Genomic DNA, 19,840 nt, shown 5'->3' with positions numbered 1-19,840 from the left:
TTTCCGGCAAAAAATAAACTGCCTTCCCACCAGGCGTGAAAGTCCCCTCTTCCCAGAACCCCCGGCGGATGGAAAATCTTTTCCGAGCCACGCTGATGCTCTTTAAATATAAATACCATTTGAACGGGAGGAACGGGGAGACAGACAGAATGTCAGTGAGTGGAAATGACCTTTCCCTTCTGTGGCTCTGTGTAGCTGCTCATGCCTCCGGATGCAAGGAGAGCTCCGATGTCTTGTTAAGCTGCGGCAGAGAAAGAAAGCGTCCTCCTGTCCAAAATATCTAGGAGGCACAGAGTTCTGGCCCCGGTCTCCAGCCTGGAGTTTGTTTATGAGACACTGTGGCACCAGGATTTTTGTGTGTATTTGTGAGAGAGGTTTTCCCTTTTGGGGTGAGGGGTAGGGAGGCCAGTTGGGGGTTTTATTAATGATTATTATTTATTTATTATTAGAACAAAAGGGGAAACCCAATTATCTTCTGAAATCAGGGAAGTTTTCCTGGTTATTTCTGGCCCAGGGCTGCTTTCCAAGGTATTCAGTCTCAATGTGGAAAAATGCAGACTCTTTTGTGATTTCGTTACAATCTCTTATACTGGCTCAGAGAAGAAGAAGAAAATGTCAGCTTGCTGGGTGGAATTGACCCTACCGGTTAAAATGGAAAGCGTGTGAACAAACTGCAGGGCGTTTCAGGAGGCAGCGTTCCTCCAGAGAAGGAGCTGCCCCAACCGATCCGTCCCCCCAGCCTAGTGTGAGGGGGTGCTGTGCTCCGTGGGGTGCAGTAGGGGGCGCTCTTTACTGAGCGGCTGCTAATCTCAGTGCCCCAGGGCGGTCCTAGGGACAGGGTGATGCGGGTGATTCATCAAGGGGTGCTCTTCACCGAGACGCTACTGTCCCCCAGGGGGCTGGGTGGGGCTGATCAGGGGAAGCAGTGAGCGGCCAGTGCTGAGCAAACGCCCTAACGTGGTGCTGAAAGCAATGTGATTTTGCAGGGGCATTCCAGGCCTTCTCCACCATGGGCTGGAGGAGCTGCCGCCTGGCACGCTCGGCCGAAGGAAAAAGGTCACCTAGGAAAGAGGGGCAGGGAGGGTAGTCCTCCGAGGGATGCCTAGAGAAGCCACTCCAGCTCCGGTACTGATGGAACCAACCAGGCTCAGAGCTAGAAGCACGGGGAGCAGGGCTGGATTTAGGGACAGGTGACCCCCGCAACTGTCTGGAGTGCCGAGCTCAGCATGCTGCTTTTGTTGCTGGCGACAAAAGGGAAAATAGAGCTAAAATTTGAACTAACACGTTGCAGGTATCCCGTAGGTGGATTCATTGTTCGCTGACCTCCTAGAATGCTCTGGATCTCTGTGGAATCTCGTGGAACCCTCCAGACGCTGAGAACGACATTTTCCTCGACTCTCCTAGCATGTTGTCAGCCAGGCCCTCGCGGGTATTCACGGGGGCGGGGCGTCGCCAGTCCGTCAGTGAGACGGAAGAACAAAGTGAAGTGAAGGGAGTGCCCAGCTGCGACAGTGTGAACCTTGTTTCACTGTGCAGTTGTGAAAGCGCACCCGTGTTTTAAGACTTGAAGAGTGTAAGTAGCGACTTGCGGAGGACATATTTAATGAGACACTGTGCTTCATTTCGTCAGGGCAAAGGTGAGAAAAGTGACCAGTTGAGCTAAAGGGCTCTAGGATTAACATTGTAAGGCTGCCACCTACTGTAACCCTATTTAATACTGGTCCGACCAATGTCGGTGCACAGTTCACTTTCTATACGCTTAGAGGAAACGATTTTTGAAAAAAATGTGCTTATATATGGCCTGAATAACTACAGTTTACCCATCCTAGCGTGCAGTGTATCGTCTAATATGGCAGGGTTAAATCATTCATGCAAATCGTGCATCAAAGTCTGCATTGAAATTGGCTACAAATGCAATAAAAAAATAAGGTATTCAAAAGCTTAACCAATGCAGGGGGCGAAGACTCTCCTTACCTGGGATGCCATTTGGTTTAGAGCTGGCACTGAGAGTCAGTAGGCAATCAGGACCCACCAAGCAAGTTTAAAAGGCTTACCTGCTTATTCTAAGGGGGAATGTTGGGTGGAGCTGGGTCAGGGGAGCCACTTTCCCAGTCTTCACCCAAAACACCCTGCTCAGGGCCAGGGCCGGCTCTATGTTTTTTGCCGCCCCAAGCAAAACAATTTTTGGTGCCCCCCCCCCCCCTTTTTTTTGGCTTTTACACACGTTTGCACTTTGCAATGGTTTTGTTTTGTTTTTTGACTGTTAAAATTGACTGTTAAAATTGTTAAAAAAAAGCAAACAGAGAATTTGTAGTTAGTGAAATAACACCGTTTCCTACTAGGGTACTCATTTACTCACCGGGCCAGCCATGGTGTGAGCTGGCCTGTGTCTGCCTGGGGCTGCCCCTGCGCCAGAGGCCTTGGCATAGGCAGGTCGTCAGCGCCGACCCCCAGGGCTCACGTGGTCCGCGTGGGTTGGACCAAGTCACGCTGCTGGCCGGGTGCCCAGCCTGGCTGTCGCTGCCGAGTAACCAGAGGGGCCTGGAGCTGCATGGGGGGCACCAAACAGCTCTGCCTCCTGTCTCTCCTTCCCCGCGAGCACGCCCGGGGGCTTGGCACTGCCCTCCGGAGCTGGGCGTCGCAGCCCCGTGCCAGCAGGAGCAAGCAGCGGGTGTTGCGGGGGGGCTGCCCGGTCCGTCCAGCCAGGGCACAATCACCTCCGCTCCCCCAGTGCCTGGGATTGGCGCCAGGACATGCTCCCGCCCCGTGCTGCATAGCAAGACGTGGGGCCGTGGGCAGGGCTGCTACAGCCATTTCAGACTGGGATTGGCACCGGGGGAGCGGAGGTGATTGTGTCCTGGCTGGAGGGACCGGGCAGCCCTCTCCCCAACACCCACTGCTTGCTCCTGCCGGCACGGGGCTGTGACGCCCAGCTCCGGAGGGCAGCACCAAGCCCCTGGGCATGCGCGCAGGGACGGAGACAGGACCGGCTCTAGGCACCAGCAAAGCAAGCACATGCTCGGGATGGCCGGAACGCCACCCCTGGAAACGTGCTGCCCCGAGCACGTGCTTGCTTTGCTGGTGCCTAGAGCCGGTCCTGGTCAGGGCCTTGTAATCACACTCCACCTTCGGTTAAAGCAAGCAACAAGCTGTTTGTTTTTCTTGTGGTGTTAAGACACCCAGGCGGCCATTTCTGAGTTAGATTTTGATTAACTATAGCAGGACTGGCAATGAGACAACGAGGGGTTTTTTTTTGACACCAGCCTCCAGGCCGGTCATAAATATAAAGGGAAGGATAACCACCTTTCTGTATACAGTGCTATAAAATCCCTCCTGGCCAGAGGCAAAATCCTTTCACCTGTAAAGGGTTAAGAAGCTAAGGTAACCCCGCTGGCACCTGACCCAAAATGGCCAATGAGGGGACAAGATTCTTTCACATCTGGAGAGGGGGGAACAAAGGGTTTGGTCTGTCTGTGTGATGCTTTTGCTGGGAACAGATCAGTAATGCAGCCTTACAACTCCTGTAAAGTTAGTAAGTAATCTATCAGTAATCTAGCTAGAAAATGCATTCGATTTTCTTTTGTTTAACTGCTGGTAAAATAAGTTGTGCTGGATGGAATGTATATTCCTGGTTTTGTGTCTTTCGTAACTTAAGGTTTTGCCTAGAGGGATTCTCTGTGTTTTGAATCTGATTACCCTGTAAGGTATTTACCGTCCTGATTTTACAGAGGTGATTCTTTTAACTTTTCTTTCATTAAAATTCTTCTTTTAAGAACCTGATTGCTTTTTCGTTGTTCTTAAGATCCAAGGGTTTGGATTTGTGTTCACCTGTACAAATGGGTGAGGATTCTTATCAAGCCTTCCCCAGGAAAGGGGATGTAGGGCTGGGGGGATATTTTGGGGGAAGACATCTCCAAGTGGGCTCTTTCCCTGTTCTTTGTTTAAAACGCTTGGTGGTGGCAGCATACGGTTCGAGGACAAGGCAAAATTTGTATCTTGGGGAAGTTTTTAACCTAGCGGGTAAGAATAAGCTTAGGGGGTCTTTCATGCGGGTCCCCACATCTGTACCCTAGAGTTCAGAGTGGGGAAGGAATCTTGACAAGGCCAAATTCAGTCTGCGTAACTGCATTCTGCCATATTTGCTGATGGAGCAAAGCCTAGAGCAATAGTAAAGGAAGGAGAAAAAAATCAGTAATCAGAAAAGAGAGACAGAGAGAAGAGCTTGATACATAGAGGACTTTCCATGTGAGGGACGAAGATCCTGGGATAGATGGACTGTTGGTCTGAGCCAGTCTGGCCATTCTTATGTAAAGAGTCACAATGCCGGACTATGTGGGGCCAGGGGCATGGTGTGCCTACCGCACAGAATTGTCTTAATCCAACCCTCACGGTGAGACTCAGGGATACTGGGGTCAGTCTGGAAGTCCAGCCCTCCAAAATACCCCCTCCCATACTGTAGGCTATTAAATCACTGCCCCACAGCACCCTGGGTTCCCATTCACGTACTGAGCAGACCTGGCCCTGATTAGCCTGCAAGACCTACCAAGATCCCCCGGCAAGGGGATATGACTACAGGGGAATGGGGGACATTTGTACAGGTGCTGGGGAATAGCCCCAAGGGGGTGTTAAAAGGAAAGGGTGAAAAGCTAATGGGTCGCATCATGGCTGCAGAGACTGCAGACAAGTGGTGGGACAAGGAGGCCCTAACTTCTATGGAGCTGAACAACAGGGCCTCTGGCCAGGGCCTGTATAGGGTGAGTTGAGGACATGATGCAGCATGTGTGGTCTGAATGGGCTTTAGCCCGATCTTGCATAAAACACCCCCAACCGCGCAGTCATTTGATGAGGAAGTGGAGCAAACGCTACCATAACCTTTCGACGGCTTAAATGCAGCTGGGCCAAGAAAGCAACTCTTACACATTGCTGACACGTTTGGAAGGGGGTTTTCCTCCGGGGAGTTCGCAGTGGGAACCCAGCTGGTCTCCAGATGCTGGGGAGGTGGCTGGAGTGAGTCATGTCTTTGCAAGGCTGGGATCGGGAAGAGACGCACAAAAGGCTTTGTTGAGGACACGAGGAACAGGAGAGGGATAAGGCCCAGGTGACGGGGTCACCATATCTGGATGGATAAAGCATGTGACATATTCCCCATGAATGGGACATTTGCTTGGCAGGGTAAGCCACAGCCCATATGGCCTCTGCTTCCCATCCACAAACCACGTTGTCTGCTTTGGAAACACTGTGCAAAATTGTAGAGATGATTTTCAGAGAGGCCAGCAAAATGAAATACCTTGCTCCTGCCGGCCTGGCCCTGTTATCACACTGCCTAGCTTTGGCCCCTATGGAAATGAGAAAGCCGACACAGCTTTCCCTATCCCAAAGGAAAGGCCAGTGACAGGCAAGCACAGGGAGCTGGAATGGGGAGGGCGGAAAAGCCACTTCCTCTCCGGGCTGCTGTGCAATTTTCACACAGTTGCTCCTGGCCCAAGACAAGAGGCGAGCGCCAGGGATCCTGAGCCAGATGATGAAGTGTGGAAATGTGTGGGGTATAAGAGTGTATAGCAGGTTTCCATCCAGGGCCAGCATGAGAATGGGGAGGCAACATATGCCTACCTCTCATTGTCCCACGGGCAGCAGGGAAGAGCGGCTTTCTTCTGTATGCTGTTTATGGCTGGCCTTCTTAGCAGATGTGGAAGTTGCCAGGGGATTTGGGGGCAGGGGAGAGAAATTATCCAGGCCCTTGTCTGCTGTGGGGCAGTTCAAAGAGCAGCTTGCATTGCGTTCCCAGCACTGTCGGGATCATGGTCCAAACTGGAGCCGGCTGGGTGAAATTTAAATGCTCTGGGATTGTAAAGCCATTATTGTTGGCACCAGCTAATAAGTTAAGGCGCCTAAATACAGATACAAAGGACAAACCATGGGCAATGAGGATGGACTATGTTGGCCTAGGTGATTCATTTTCTATCCCAGCCATCTCCATGATGCCATATCTCCTGACCAAACATGACCACCGAGCTCATCCAGTAGCTCCCAATCCCTCGGTCTACACTGCCCCCAGCCCTACTGCACTTTCCATTTCCCACTATGTGCACTCACTACGGAAACAAAGTCGAGGATCCATTCTCATAGTGGCCCATTGTCAATGTAGCTTCTTTGCAGCCTTCCAGGTGTGCCCTTCCGGCGTCTCCAGGTGTGTCCTCACGAATGGCTTTGTATTGCCGTCTGCGTCCCAGTGTGGCATCAGTCATCGATCTGGTTTAGGTGTCGGCAGGAGCAAAGAGCAGACAGAGGCATGTATGCTTTCGGCCAAGGAGTGTTCTTTATTAATGATAACTGGAGAATGACACAGAGAATCAGTATTACTTCTAGGGATAGCAAGATCGGCAGCTAATTCTCTCACTCTCGAGCAGCACGATATCTTGCATAAGAAGCTCCAAAATGTTAGGAACAATTTTAACTAATATGCCTGCCCTGTTCTCTGCGTCATTTCAGTTACTCTCAGCCTAGAGCAGTGGTCGCCAAACTGTGGGGCGCGCTTCCCTGGGAGGGTGCGGAGGAACATATGGGGGGATGCGAAGGGGCCCAGGCCAACCCCTATGTGGGGCGGGAAGAGAGCATCACTCAGCCCCGCTCTGCCCCCAGTTCTGCTCCGTCCCTGACCGCAGCTCTGCTCCCGGCCCCAATCCAGCCCCCGGTCTTGGCACCCAACCGCACCCTGGCCACGGCTTCCACTCCAGGACCCAGACCCTGGCTGTGGCTCTGTTCCTGGCACCAGCCCCACTCCTGGCCCCAGACCCGCCCCCAGCTGTGGCCCCAGCATCAGCCCCCTTGCCCCTGTCCATGCCCCTTCCTGCCCCTGGGAACCATGGCCCCGCTTCTAGCCCCAGCTTGGGGAGGGGGGGCGTGGAAAGGTGTAAGGGGGGCACGACCGTGAAAAGTTTGGGGACCACTGGTGTAGAGGATTAGACTGGAACACGCATGGACATTGAACTTATTTTCCATGCTTAGGTCAGACCCTTTGAGGCATGTTGGGCGCATGTGAGGTGAGGATGTTTATGCAGGCCAGACCTGTCCTATGATCAGTGGTTCTCAACTAGGGGTACGCAGGAGGTAAATCAACTCCTCTAGAGATTTGCCTAGTTTTACAACAGGCTACATAAAAAGCACTAGCAAACTAAAATTTTAACTAAATTCAGTACAAACTAAAATTGTATACAGACAATGACTTGTTTGTACTGCTCTATATACTAGACACTGAAATGTAAGTACAAGATTTATATTCCAATTGATTTACTTTATAATTCGATGGTAAAAATGAGAAAGTCCACAATTTTTCAGTACTAGTGTGCTGGGACACTTTGGTATTTTTATGTCTCATTTTGTAAGCAAGTCGCTTTAAAGTGAGGTGAAACTTGGGGGCGCGCAAGACAAATCAGGCTCCTGAAAGGGGTACAGTTGTCTGGAAAGGTTGAGAGCCACTGATTCAGTCTCCAGAGATCTCAACCCCTGATCAGCACTAAGTGCCATTATAATAAAGGCAAGCCCAGATACCCTGGAGATGAGTGTGGTATAAAAGAGAACTTGCAGGCTGTGGATCTCTCCCGCCCCCCAGGTTCTGTAGCTTGACCTTACTGGAAAGCCACAGACCAACTCCCATTTCCTGTGGTGGAGAGAGGCAGAAGCTATGGGCTCTCAAGGGAAGGCTTTGGTACGTCTGTCTTGGGAACCATCTGCCAGCTGGCTGGCTCACTGCAATATACAAAAGAGCTTGATGCCGCCTACAGAGGAGCTCTGAGCTCGCCTTATGCCGTGGTTGGACTGATGTCCACCTTGGCTCCCTCGGCAGAAAGACCAGGTTTCTTCTTGCAAGTGCCAGATTTAGCAACTTGCTTCTTCCCCAGTTTAATGCTCTGTCCTTCGATCTCGCCTCTCTTGGGAGTGTCTGACCCCTGCTCGGTGACACAACAGCGGCCTCCCCTTGGTCACATGCATCTTCTGGCTGACTCAGTGCATTGGCCCCCCGAGTAACCACCTACAGACCCTTGCCCCAAATCACTCTGCTCTAGCAAAATACAATGAAAGGATCCTAATCCACCAACATGGCTAATCTCGCCTCAGCAGGGGATGGCCACTGCGATGGGGGGCAGTGGTGGAGATGACACTCAGTCTTTGCCCCCAAAGAGCTGGCAATTTAAATGGACAAGGGAGGATGGGGAAACTGAGGCACAGCGATTATGTGATTTGTCCAAAAGATCTCCTTGCCAGTGCCTTAACAACAAAACCATTCTTCCTCTCCAATATTCATGAATACTGAATGACAGAACCCTATAAAAATCCCCAAATCCAAACCGTTGCTCTTTAGGTCTGTCTCTGATTGTGTGTTTGTACAGCACCCAGCACAACAGGCCCAGATCTAAACTGAGTCTTTTGGGTACAACTGCAATAGAAAGAATGTATTATAATAATTGGCAAAATCATGGCCCAAATGATTGACCTTGGGCTAATACCCACTTGTCAGGGCTGGGGCTAAGTTTGGTAATAGTGGTGCAGATTCCTGAAGAGAAGGCGCTATCCAAATGCAAAGAGTTATTGAAATTAAATAGTATTTTACCATCCCTGATTTGAGTGTTGAGCCTGTAGCAGATTGGCAACAGCATGTGTGTTATGGCTTGAAAAATGCCCGCAACCATCCATGGGTTCTGAACAGGACTGATGAAAGGGCTGGTTTGAACTCTCTGTCAAGAGACACAAGTGGAGAAGTAAATAGCCCATGAGTGCGATTCTTTACTGAGCAGCTGCTAAGGAGTAATTGGAAACAATTCACACTGTCAAGGGACTGCTAACAGGCCACGCTATAGCCCAGTGCTCATATCCAGTCCATCTCCAAGCAAGCTGCAGCAAACCGTAATGGAAAACAGCAGCAGCTGATAAGTAATGGTGACCATGCTCATGATGATCCTGAACAATAGGAAGGCGCTCAGTCATAAGCTACTGGTTTGGCAAGCGCAGGTTCCCGGGAGCCCTAGCTATGCGTAGGTTTCAAAGGCAATGGAAGCATGCTGTCTAAACACTCATAAAGAGATGATAGATTCAGGGTCGAACTGAACCATGTGGGAGGATAACAGAAGCACAGAACGTTGTACATACAGGAGAGGATCCTGTCCTGTGGCTGGTGTTCAAAGTAGGAAGAATATAAAGAAATCAACAGTGCTGCTTTCAAATTAAAGTAATTAACTAGGGATGGAAGGAAAACGCCAGGTCTGAACATCTCTCCCCTTTGGCAGAGTTTGGGATCCACTTTTTGTGTGGCCTGGTGGCAGCGTGCCATCTTGTAGAGATATTTTACAGGAAGAGGCAAGAGATGGAGAAGCAAAGGCATGGATAGAGGGATGGGGTCCTCTGAGTTTCGTCTAATCTCATCCATTAAGTTGCTGGTGTAACAGTTACATAGAAACCTGGGATTCCCTGCTTCCCCCAGGAATAGATTCTAAGGCCAGCAGGGACCATTGTGACCATCCTCTTGTCTGACCCCTGGCATACCACAGGCCAGAGAATCTTGCCCAGTGATTCCTGCATGAAGCCCATATTTGGTGGTTGAAGTAGAGCTTCCTTGAATACTGCAGGCCCCGTCCCCCTAATAGACCAAAGCAAACCACATATCCAAACGTCCCACCGCTGGGCAGTGTCCAGCTTCTGGGTCTGAAGGGTGCAATTTAGGCACTGGCATCTGGGCTTACAAGACATCTTTACGGGTGGGTAAAAAGGTTCTGATCCCAGTCTCCATGACCCAAAACGGTGCACATAGCCCAAACTGAACTTTTGTTTAGACTAAAAAAATTCCGGTTAACTTTTCCCCACACCCCCTTATCTTGACTTCACAATACAGCTGCCTCTGTGCTACCTAGTTCTGAAGGAGACTAGAAGGGGTGGAGGGGAAATGCCATGAGGCAAAATGCTCCCCTCAAGGTATTTGTGGCCAAGCAGCATCCAGAATCACTGGAGACTTCACCAGAAAGCCTGATCTTGTGGAATTTCCAGGCCAGTTTTTCAGAAGATTCAGATAAACTGCTCCTTGCATAGCAGGCCTGCTGGTGTTCGTGGGGAGTCCTGCGTGCAGAGCCGACAAACGGTGCTGCCTTCGAAGTTTTGGGGTTTATCCCAAGATCTACAATCTCCAAATCTTTTGCGGTTCAACCATCTCTTGATATTTTAACAGAGTCCGTTTGTGCCCGGTTACGATATCCACAAGTTGGGCAAATCCAGCTTCTCCATCCCCTCAGTAAATCTTACAGGAAGAGCCAGATTCTGCCTCATGTTGAGTTGTCCCTTTCTATGCAGGTCGTCCCATTGATTTCAATAGGGCGACTCATGGAGTAAGGAGTGCTCAGCAGAAGGAAGGACTGCCCAGCCAGGACCTATAGATTTCCCTCTCCTCTCAGGTATCATTATTCCCTGCATAGAAATGACCTGTCCTTTCTCCAGTTTGCAATCCAGAGCTCAAGGGAACGTAATCCAGACTTTGCAACGTCTGTGAACTCTTGGCATTAACTCGTCCCCAGTTTGGTTAGCTAAGTCATGTGGTATTGGTTTTGCTCCCTAGTTGGATAGGTGAATAGAACATAAGAACAGCCATACTGGGTCAGACCGGTGGTCTGTCTAGCCCAGTATCCTGTCTACTGACAGTGGCCAATGCAAGGTGCTTCACAGAGAATGAACAGAACAGAGAATCATCAAGTGATCCATCCCCTGTTGCCCATTCCCAGCTTCTGGCAAACAGAGGCTAGGGACACCATCCCTGCCCAGCCTGGATAATAGTCACTGATGGACTTTGGATAGCAAATATCAAATGGCAAATCTCCTTGCTCATGCACAGGGTGTCTTGCATGTCCACACGTATATACAGGTGGATGTGAATACAGTGATTGATAAAGGGTGAAATTCACCCCATGCTGAAGATGTCGCATCACTCAAGTCCCATCTCAGCCCAGTTTAGAAGGTTGAAGTTGGTCTGAAGTCGTGTACTGGCCCTGTGCACTGGGAAATACAGAGCGGTGGGATAGAATTAGGAGACTGTGGTTCTGTTCCCAGCTCTACCACTAGCCTGCTGGGGAACTTAGGGCAAACTGCTTTACCTCAAAAAGCGGCAAAGAGTCCTGTGGCACCTTGTAGACTAACAGACGTATTGGAGCATGAGCTTTCATGGGTGAATACCCACTTCGTCAGATGCTTTACCTCAATTTCCCCAAAATTGGGTTAATGCTACTGACCTCCTTTGTACAGTGCTTTGAGGTCAACCGACGAGAAATGCTGGAGAAGAGCGAAGTATGATCATGACTCAGCGTCAATATTCTCCAATAAATTGGGGGCACCAATGACAGTCAAACCAAACAGCCTATGGGGACCTGAATGAATATTCACGAGCTCTTTTGCAGTCCTCAGCCAGCACTCGTTGTTAGACAGAAGTCCCCCCAGTGGACCGTTGCTCATAGGTAAAGCGAGCTGGCAACATAATCAAAGAGGGAAAAAAAATGGAAAGTCCCCCATGCTACTCCATTGGCCAGTAGCCAGCTGCACTAGCCATTTGCTTTGGAGGAATTTTTCAGCATGCCACAGATGCAGCTCCTCTCTTGGGTTTATTGGAACGATGATTAGGGAAAGGCATTACATCAACACAGGTTTCAGAGTAACAGCCGTGTTAGTCTGTATTCGCAAAAAGAAAAGGAGTACTTGTGGCACCTTAGAGACTAACCAATTTATTTGAGCATAAGCTTTCGTGAGCTACAGCTCACTTCATCGGATGCATATTGTGGAAAATACAGAAGATGTTCTTATACATACAAACCATTCTCCCCACCCCCCCGCCCACAAACCCACTCTCCTGTTGGTAATAGCTTATCTAAAGTGATCACTATTACCAACAGGAGAGTGGGTTTGTGGGGGAGGGAAGGGGGGAGAAAACCTGGATTTGTGCTGGAAATGGCCCAACTTGATTATCATACACATTGTAAGGAGAGTGATCACTTTAGATAAGCTATTACCAGCAAGAGACTGGGGTGGGGGGAGAGAAAACCTTTTGTAGTGGTAAACACCCATTTTTTCATGGTCTGTATATATAAAAGCATCTTCTGTATTTTCCACAGTATGCATCCGATGAAGTGAGCTGTAGCTCACGAAAGCTTATGCTCAAATAAATTGGTTAGTCTCTATGGTGCCACAAGTACTCCTTTTCTTTTTACATCAACACACAGCATTTCAGATCTTTTCACTAGAGAGAGGGAGAAAATAGAATGGCAAAGAGACTACATACATACTTGGAACGAACAGCCTTTTCCGTGAAAATCCAGCCGGCTCACCTTTCAAGCACATACATGCATTCTAATACATTTCATCTGGGTGCCATTGGATTAGCAACCCCTGAGCTCTGCCTACTGGAGTTTCTCATCCATTTCAGCCCTGCACGCTGTGCAATATAATGAGCTTCCTTGAGTGTCTGCCTATATGGCCTGCAGGGAAGAGGGCCTTGACCCAGTGCTCGCCCACTATAGGAACAAAGGGATTGCCAGGTTGGATCAGACCCAAGGTCCATCTACTCCAGTATCCCTTCTCCGACTGTGGCCACCACCAAATTCTTTAGAGGGCAGAGTAAGAACTCCAGAGTAGGCAAATGTGGGATAATCAGCAAATAACTGACTTCTTGGAGCAGTGGCAGTTCTGGGGGGAGAGGGGGATTGGTTCAGAATCTCATAGACTTTAAGAGTCAGAAGGGACCATCATGATCATCTAGTCTGGCCTCCTGCACGTTGCAGGCTATAGAACCTCACCCACCCACTCCTGCAATGGACTCATAACCTCTGAAATGTTGGTGAATTGGAAAAGTCCATTTTAGATCTGTTCCAGAGAGACCTGGGTGTCCTGAAATGGGGCATGGGTAGTCATGTCTAGCGGTCAGAGCAGTAGCCGTCAGGCCTCATGCTCGGAGCCGGAGTTAGTGGCCAGGAACAGAGAGGCAAGGGTCAGAGCTAGCGTCAGGCACCAGGCAAAAGAGCAGGCCTGGAGCTGGGCAGAATCAAGGCAGGATCAGGGCTGGAACAAGGCTGGGAACAAGGCAGGCACAGGAGCAATTGGAGATGCAGGAGTAAGCCTTGACCAGGCACTAGCCTTCTGCTGCTACTGAGTTTAAGAGCAGGGCTCGTGATGCCTCTCAGTCAATCAGGGAGTCTGGTTGATCAGGGGGTTCAGCTGCAGGTCAGCTAGCTGGTCCCAGGCTCATCTGCAGGCTCCGATTCCTGACACCGAGTCTCCCACATCCCAAGTGAGTGTCCTAACCACTGGAGTGTGCGTTATGAAAGGGCAGGGGGAGAGGAGAAAGGGGCAGCCGCAGCGCCACCCCCGCCTCCACTTTCTCCTCCAGAATGGCCCAAACTATTCCCTTCAAATTGGCAGATCGTTTCAGATCAAGGGGAATTGTCTTTTCCATTGAATGACCTGTCCAGAAAATGTCACCCAGCTCTAATTAGCAGCAGGCTGCTCTCCTGAGCAGCCCCCAAAGCAGCAGGAAGCCAGGGAAGAGGTTTGGGTCTGTACCTAATGATGCAGATTGACACATAACGGTAACGCTTTATATCGTGCATCTCCAGATCCTTTTGCAAACCTGAGCCTCTGCCAAACCCCGGTGTCTGCTCATGACTGTCATTCTTAGGCCCATCGTACGGAAGGGGAAAGCGAAGCATGGCAAGGTTAAGTGACCTGTCTGTGGGTGCAAGTCATCCCTATGCAGAGCTCCAATGCAAGCCCTGCACCCCATTGAAATCCCATTTCAGGGAGATGATTAAGTGGTGCGTTGGCTTTTGTGAATCCCCCTCCCCCAAGCGTTCATGGCTCTGCCAACATTTTAACGTGGGTCTTCTGTAAATATTTCCCTTTTAGTCTCTGATGAAGGCTGAGTCTGCTCAGAGAGTGAAGAGGGGAGAAGGAGGGGGAAAATGTATTTGTTTTCCCATTTAAACCAAACCACACATTCTCATCACCATCACTGAGGAGGGAGGCAGCGTCCTTTGGCAAGCAGGCACCTCTTAAAGTGCACTTCACTGGGAATATTTATATCCTGTTATTGAGAAATCTACCGAGTGTGTTGTTAGCCTAGCACAGCATTCAATATGTGTAATATGCCAGGGTTCCTGGCTGTGGCTAAGAGGCAAAGCCCTGAGGAAAAGTATAGAAAATGATCAATTTTTGGATTGGGTTTTTCCACCATTCTGTTGGCTTCAATTAGAGCTGGCTGAAAAAAGCCAGTGAAAAATATCACAAAATCTGATCAAAAATTGTAAGCGGTTCCTTCCCGCCCCCGCCCCAACCCACCCACTCCCCCCACCCCCGGCCCCCAAATCCTATGGAATTTTTGGAAAGTCAAAAATCCTCAGCCAGTTACAGAGCTTCTCGGAAATATTAAAAAATAGAAAGGGCAATAAACATTTTCATTCACATCTTTCAGGGTGGATGTCAACATGCAAATGTTTGACACAAAATCACTGAAAATCAAAATATTTTGACTAGCTCTAAATTCAGTATCTATTTATCTTAGACCTAGACGGGCTTCATTACTGTTGTATCTTAGCAGCTCCCAATCTTTAACGGATCCATCCTTACACCACCCCTGCGAGACAGAAAGGTCCTATTATCTCCGTTTTACAAATGGACAAGTGAGGCCCAGAGAGACAAAGGGCCAAGGTTTGTTTAAGGTATTTAAATGCCTAAAGATAGCAACAGGTGCCTGAAGTGGGCCGTTAAAAGCATCTGGGCACCTAAATCCCACTGAAATCAATGATTTCAGAGAGTTAGGTGCTTTAGAAAACCTCATTAGGCGCCTATCTGCACCTTCAGGCATCTAAATCACTCTAAAAATCTGACCCTAAGTGACTTGCCCAGGAAGTCTGTGATGGAACACAGATAAACCTGAGTTCCAGGCTACCACCTTAACCACTGGCCCATCCTTCCTCTTGTACAGAATGTTATCCTCCAATAGGGAATTTAATCCTTGTAACTGAGTTCTCTAGGTCGGTTAAAAATAATCATTTTCTGTTGAACTCTCCAACTTCACAGAGTCACTTCTATAGAATCATGGTAAATTTCCATAGAGTCCAAACAATTTCATCCTTATGATATTTTATGGGAATTCTCCACAGGGGAAATTTTTTTCCAAAACCCGAGGATGACAACAGAAGCCCACCAGACTGATTGTGCTGTGTTTCCTGCAGACCCGTACGTAAGAGGCACTTAGAAGCATCTGGCTGCTGCTTAGAGAGGCACTTTAACAGTTTAACTCTTCTCGAGCACTTTCACAGTTACTATACTAAACAAATATGTGTTGGGGAGCAATTGTACATGTCTCTGCAGGACAAGATATTACCCAAAGGTCCAGGGCACCTGCGGGTGTTAAAGATCCCAAATCACTGTTCACAAGAGTAGGGAGAGCTAACTTAGAATCGTAGAGTCATAGAAGATTAAGATTGGAAGGGACCTCAGGGGGTCATCTAGTCCAACCCCCTGCTCAAAGCAGGACCAACCCAATTAAATCATCCCAGCCGGGGCTTTGTCAAGCCGGGCCTTAAAACCGCTAAGGATGGAGCTTCCACCACCTCCCTAGGTAACCCATTCCAGGGCTTCACCACCCTCCTTGTGAAACAGTGTTTCCTAATATCCAGCCTAGATCTCCCCACTGCAATCTGAGACCATTGCTCCTTTTTCCGTCAGCTTGATGTCTTGAGTATTTATTAGTGATGGATCTGGATCCAAACTTTCCGAAAATTCAGGTGTTCAGATCTGAGTTTTATGGTCAGCCCTTTATAGTAATGGGACCTGTCTTAAAGACACTGATTTAGGCTTACAGTGGAGTGACCCATGTGCTCAAGTACCTTCCTGATTGGGGCCAGTGTTAGGATTTGGATCTTGAGTCAAACATTCTCAGTATTTGGGGTTGTTTGGATCTGCGGTTTGTTCCAGTACTTACAATGGGTACCATGAAAAAAACAAGTGACCCCATTTTAAGAGACTGGCAGAGCAGAGATTTACTTATATTTAGAACATATATTTCCATGTGCTATTTATATCATAACACCCGCAGTCCAGTGTGCCTTATCTATAGCTCTGCGCAACTTCCCTTATATCATGTGGATTTAATAAATGTCTTCACTTTCTTTCCTATCCTATTGTGCCCTTTTGCTGTGAATTTTTAAACAGGTACCAGATATTTATGGGGAGGGGAGATGGGACTGATGTGGGGATGATTGGCTGTTGCCGTATAACAGATATATGATGTAGGAATGAATGATAATGATAGCTAGCTTTTACAACATACTATTTCACAGAACTCGAAGGGTTCCATAGAGGTGGCTGTGTTTCCTCATCCCCATTTTTAGACCAATCTTTTCTTCATCTGAAAAAGGCAATTTGGCAAAATCAGGAATTTTCATGAGGTTTTTTTTTACTTGAAATCTTTTTGGGGGATAAAAGGGGGGTTGAGCTTGACAGTGCATTTCATTTTGCCATTTTCCAAATGAAAAATTCTGGTTTGCCCATTCAAAATGAAAAGGAGTACTTGTGGCACCTTAGAGACTAACCAATTTATTTGAGCATGAGCTTTCGTGAGCTACAGCTCACTTCATCGGATGCATACCGTGGAAACTGCAGCAGACATTATATAGACACAGAGATCATGAAACAATACCTCCTCCCACCCCACGGTCCTGCTGGGTGGGAGGAGGTATTGTTTTATGATCTCTGTGTGTATATAAAGTCTGCTGCAGTTTCCACGGTATGCATCCGATGAAGTGAGCTGTAGCTCACGAAAGCTCATGCTCAAATAAATTGGTTAGTCTCTAAGGTGCCACAAGTACTCCTTTTCTTTTTGCGAATACAGACTAACACGGCTGTTCCTCTGAAACCATTCAAAATGAGTTTTTCTTTTGAAATTTCAGCTAACGATAGTAAAAGCAATTTGTTTCCGATACAAAAAGGGTCAAAGTTGAAACAGAAACAAAACTCTTCTGATTGAGCCAAACTGAAATATCTTTTTGGATGTTCAGTTCATGAAAATATTCAAGATTTTGTAGTTTTCTCCCAAAGCAATATGGGAACATTTTTTGATATCTCAAACATTTTCTCGGGATGAGAAATTATTTTCCCTCCCAATCTATCCATTTTACAGATGTGGAAATTGAGGCAGAGAGGCACAGTAACTTGCCCAAGATCACACAGCAGGCCGGTGGCAGAACCAACAGTACAAACTTTATCTCCTGACTCCCAGGCTGCTTCTTTACCCTCAGGACCCACTACCACATATGTCAATGAGAGCTATGGTGGCCAGATGGGTAGCAGGTGGTGGATTTCAGCAGTTCAGCGTAATTGTTTATTGTCGTGCTATTTTACATTCTGGGAAGTACTCTCCAAGCATGGGATGGGTGCTCCTGATATGTATGTTTAAATATAAAATAAATAAATACCGAGTCCCACCCCAGATGCCGCGGCATTTCATTGACGGTGAGGTTATTTTTGCAGAATAAACCTTGTAAACCCCTTGAAGATGAGAGATGCTATGAGACGCTCAGCTCCACCACTGGATCTCCTTGTGGAAACTCACTTCACCTCTACATACCTCAGTTTCCCTATCTGAAAAATGGGGATGCTGATACTGACGCTGCTATGTATGGTGCTTTGGGTCTCTCAGATGACATGTGCTGCATCAGGACTTAGGTTTATGACAAAACCTTCAGCAATAACAGGGCACGTGTCCCCCCAGAAGGAAGAAGTAGCTCAAATAGAGCAAGTTCCAGCATGAACAATAAAATAAATACACATAAACTAAAGTAGCCTAAAAGTCAATTAACACCGTTGGCTGAACTGCTGATGCCCAGGGTGACTGTGATGGGAAAATGTTCCCCACCCTGGCTCTCACAGGCCTCTTGCAGATAACATCCTCGCCTGATGAGGCTTTGTGGTCTCCTCATATCAGTGCGACTGGGCTGGTACAACCGTTCTCACAGGGCTCCGAGAAGATGACCACATCTGTTATTCTTAGCTCATTGCAACACAGCTGGGGAGCCCCGCAAAAAGAGTTGAGTCTTGGAGCCCGTTCTCGGCTCGCGATTAGATTTATTTGCTTTAGAAAAGAATTAATAACCAGTGTGGATTAATTTGTCCCTCCCTGTAATCGAGGTTAGTTAACATGTGTGCGTGGTAATCTTTTTCTTAAATTCCTGGACATAAATCACTCGCTGAAGAGAGACTGCGGCTTGGAAACAAAGAACAAGCTACACAAATAGCTACTGATTGGGCCAAGGCTTGTGTGCGTTCTCCTTATCACTGTTATAAATGTCAGCAGAAATAATGGGTTCAGACCCGACAAATGGCTCTGTGTCAATGAACATCAGAATGGCCAGACTGGGTCAGATTAATAGTCCATCTAGCCCAGTGTCCTGTCTACCAACAGTAGCCAATACTAGGTACTTCAGAGGGAATGGACAGAACAGAGCAATTACTGAATGATCCATCCTCTGTTGGCCAGTCCCAGCTTCTGGCAGTTGCAGGTGTAGAGACACTCGGAACATGGGGTTGCATCCCTGATCATTTTGGCTAATAGCCATTGACGGATCCATCCTTCAGGAACTTATCTAATTCTCTTTTGTACCCAGTTATACTTTTGGCCTTCACAACGTCCCCTGGCAATGAGTTCCACAGGGTGACTGAGCACTGTGTGAAGAAGGACTGCCTTGCAGATCAGATTCATTTGTGAAATTACAACATTATCCTTGAAGAGGCTTTGGGCTTGATTCTGATCTCAGATACGCATGTGTAAATCAGGAATCACTCCACTGACGTCAACAGTATTGCACCCATGTACAAGCAGTGAGTAATCAGAGTGGAGGCCAATGGGCCTGGTGCAACCAATTACACAGAGCCTGGCTCCTGGGCTTAAGCTACAGAGACGTACTTTCAGCTCTGGAGATCCCTGGGGAGGGCCAAGACAACGGCCAACACAACAGCGCCTAACCCCATGGTAGAGCTTTGGGTTGGGACATTCTAAGGGCTAGCTGCTCAACACCCGCTGAGATCCCATGGGAGCCGTGCACCTAACTCCCTTCGATGAGTTCAAAATCCCAGCTGTTGTGCACTGCTGATTCAGCGGGAATGGGGTCGCTAGATCCTCAATACCATTTTACACAACACACCGCGTTTTCCTTGACCGTCTCCCACACGAGCATTGGTTCTCCCTGAACCTACTCAGATCACAGCCCCCAGCTGAGAATCAACTCGCCAGCTATTGACCAGCTCTGAATCCAGCAGGTGGGAATACTCTGGCATGAGCTCACTTTCCTGTCTGTACTGCTCAGCCTTGTGAACCCCACCAAAAATAATAACAGGCCTGATGGATGTTGCCTTTGCCTGGGTGAAAACCTGGCGGTTCCAATGAAAACCTGTTTAGTAGGAACCCTGCAGCAATAAAACCCATATTACACAGCCATGTGGCTTAAAGCTGGCCCGACATGCTGTGCCTGTTAGAGCCTCACTCCACTCTGCTAACTAGGCAGAGAGCTACTAAAACATAACCCCGAGTTTGTTATGCTAAATCCACCATAAATCTGTCATAACTGTCCAGCCACTAAAGTGCGACTGTGGAAAATATGTTGACCTGTGATTGGATAGCAGCAGAAGGGCACTTTGCTATTGTTTCACCGTCATAAAATTCCTTGAAGGGCTATTCGTTATAAGGATCAGAGCTCTGTAGCACAGATCCTCAGCTGGTGTGAATTGGCATGGAGCCATTGAAATCAGTGGGCCTGTGGTGATG

The sequence above is a fragment of the Eretmochelys imbricata genome, chromosome 4 (genome assembly GCF_965152235.1).
Source record: "Eretmochelys imbricata isolate rEreImb1 chromosome 4, rEreImb1.hap1, whole genome shotgun sequence".
NCBI classification, from domain to species: Eukaryota; Metazoa; Chordata; order Testudines; family Cheloniidae; genus Eretmochelys; species Eretmochelys imbricata.
This window is presented reverse-complemented; position numbering follows the sequence as displayed.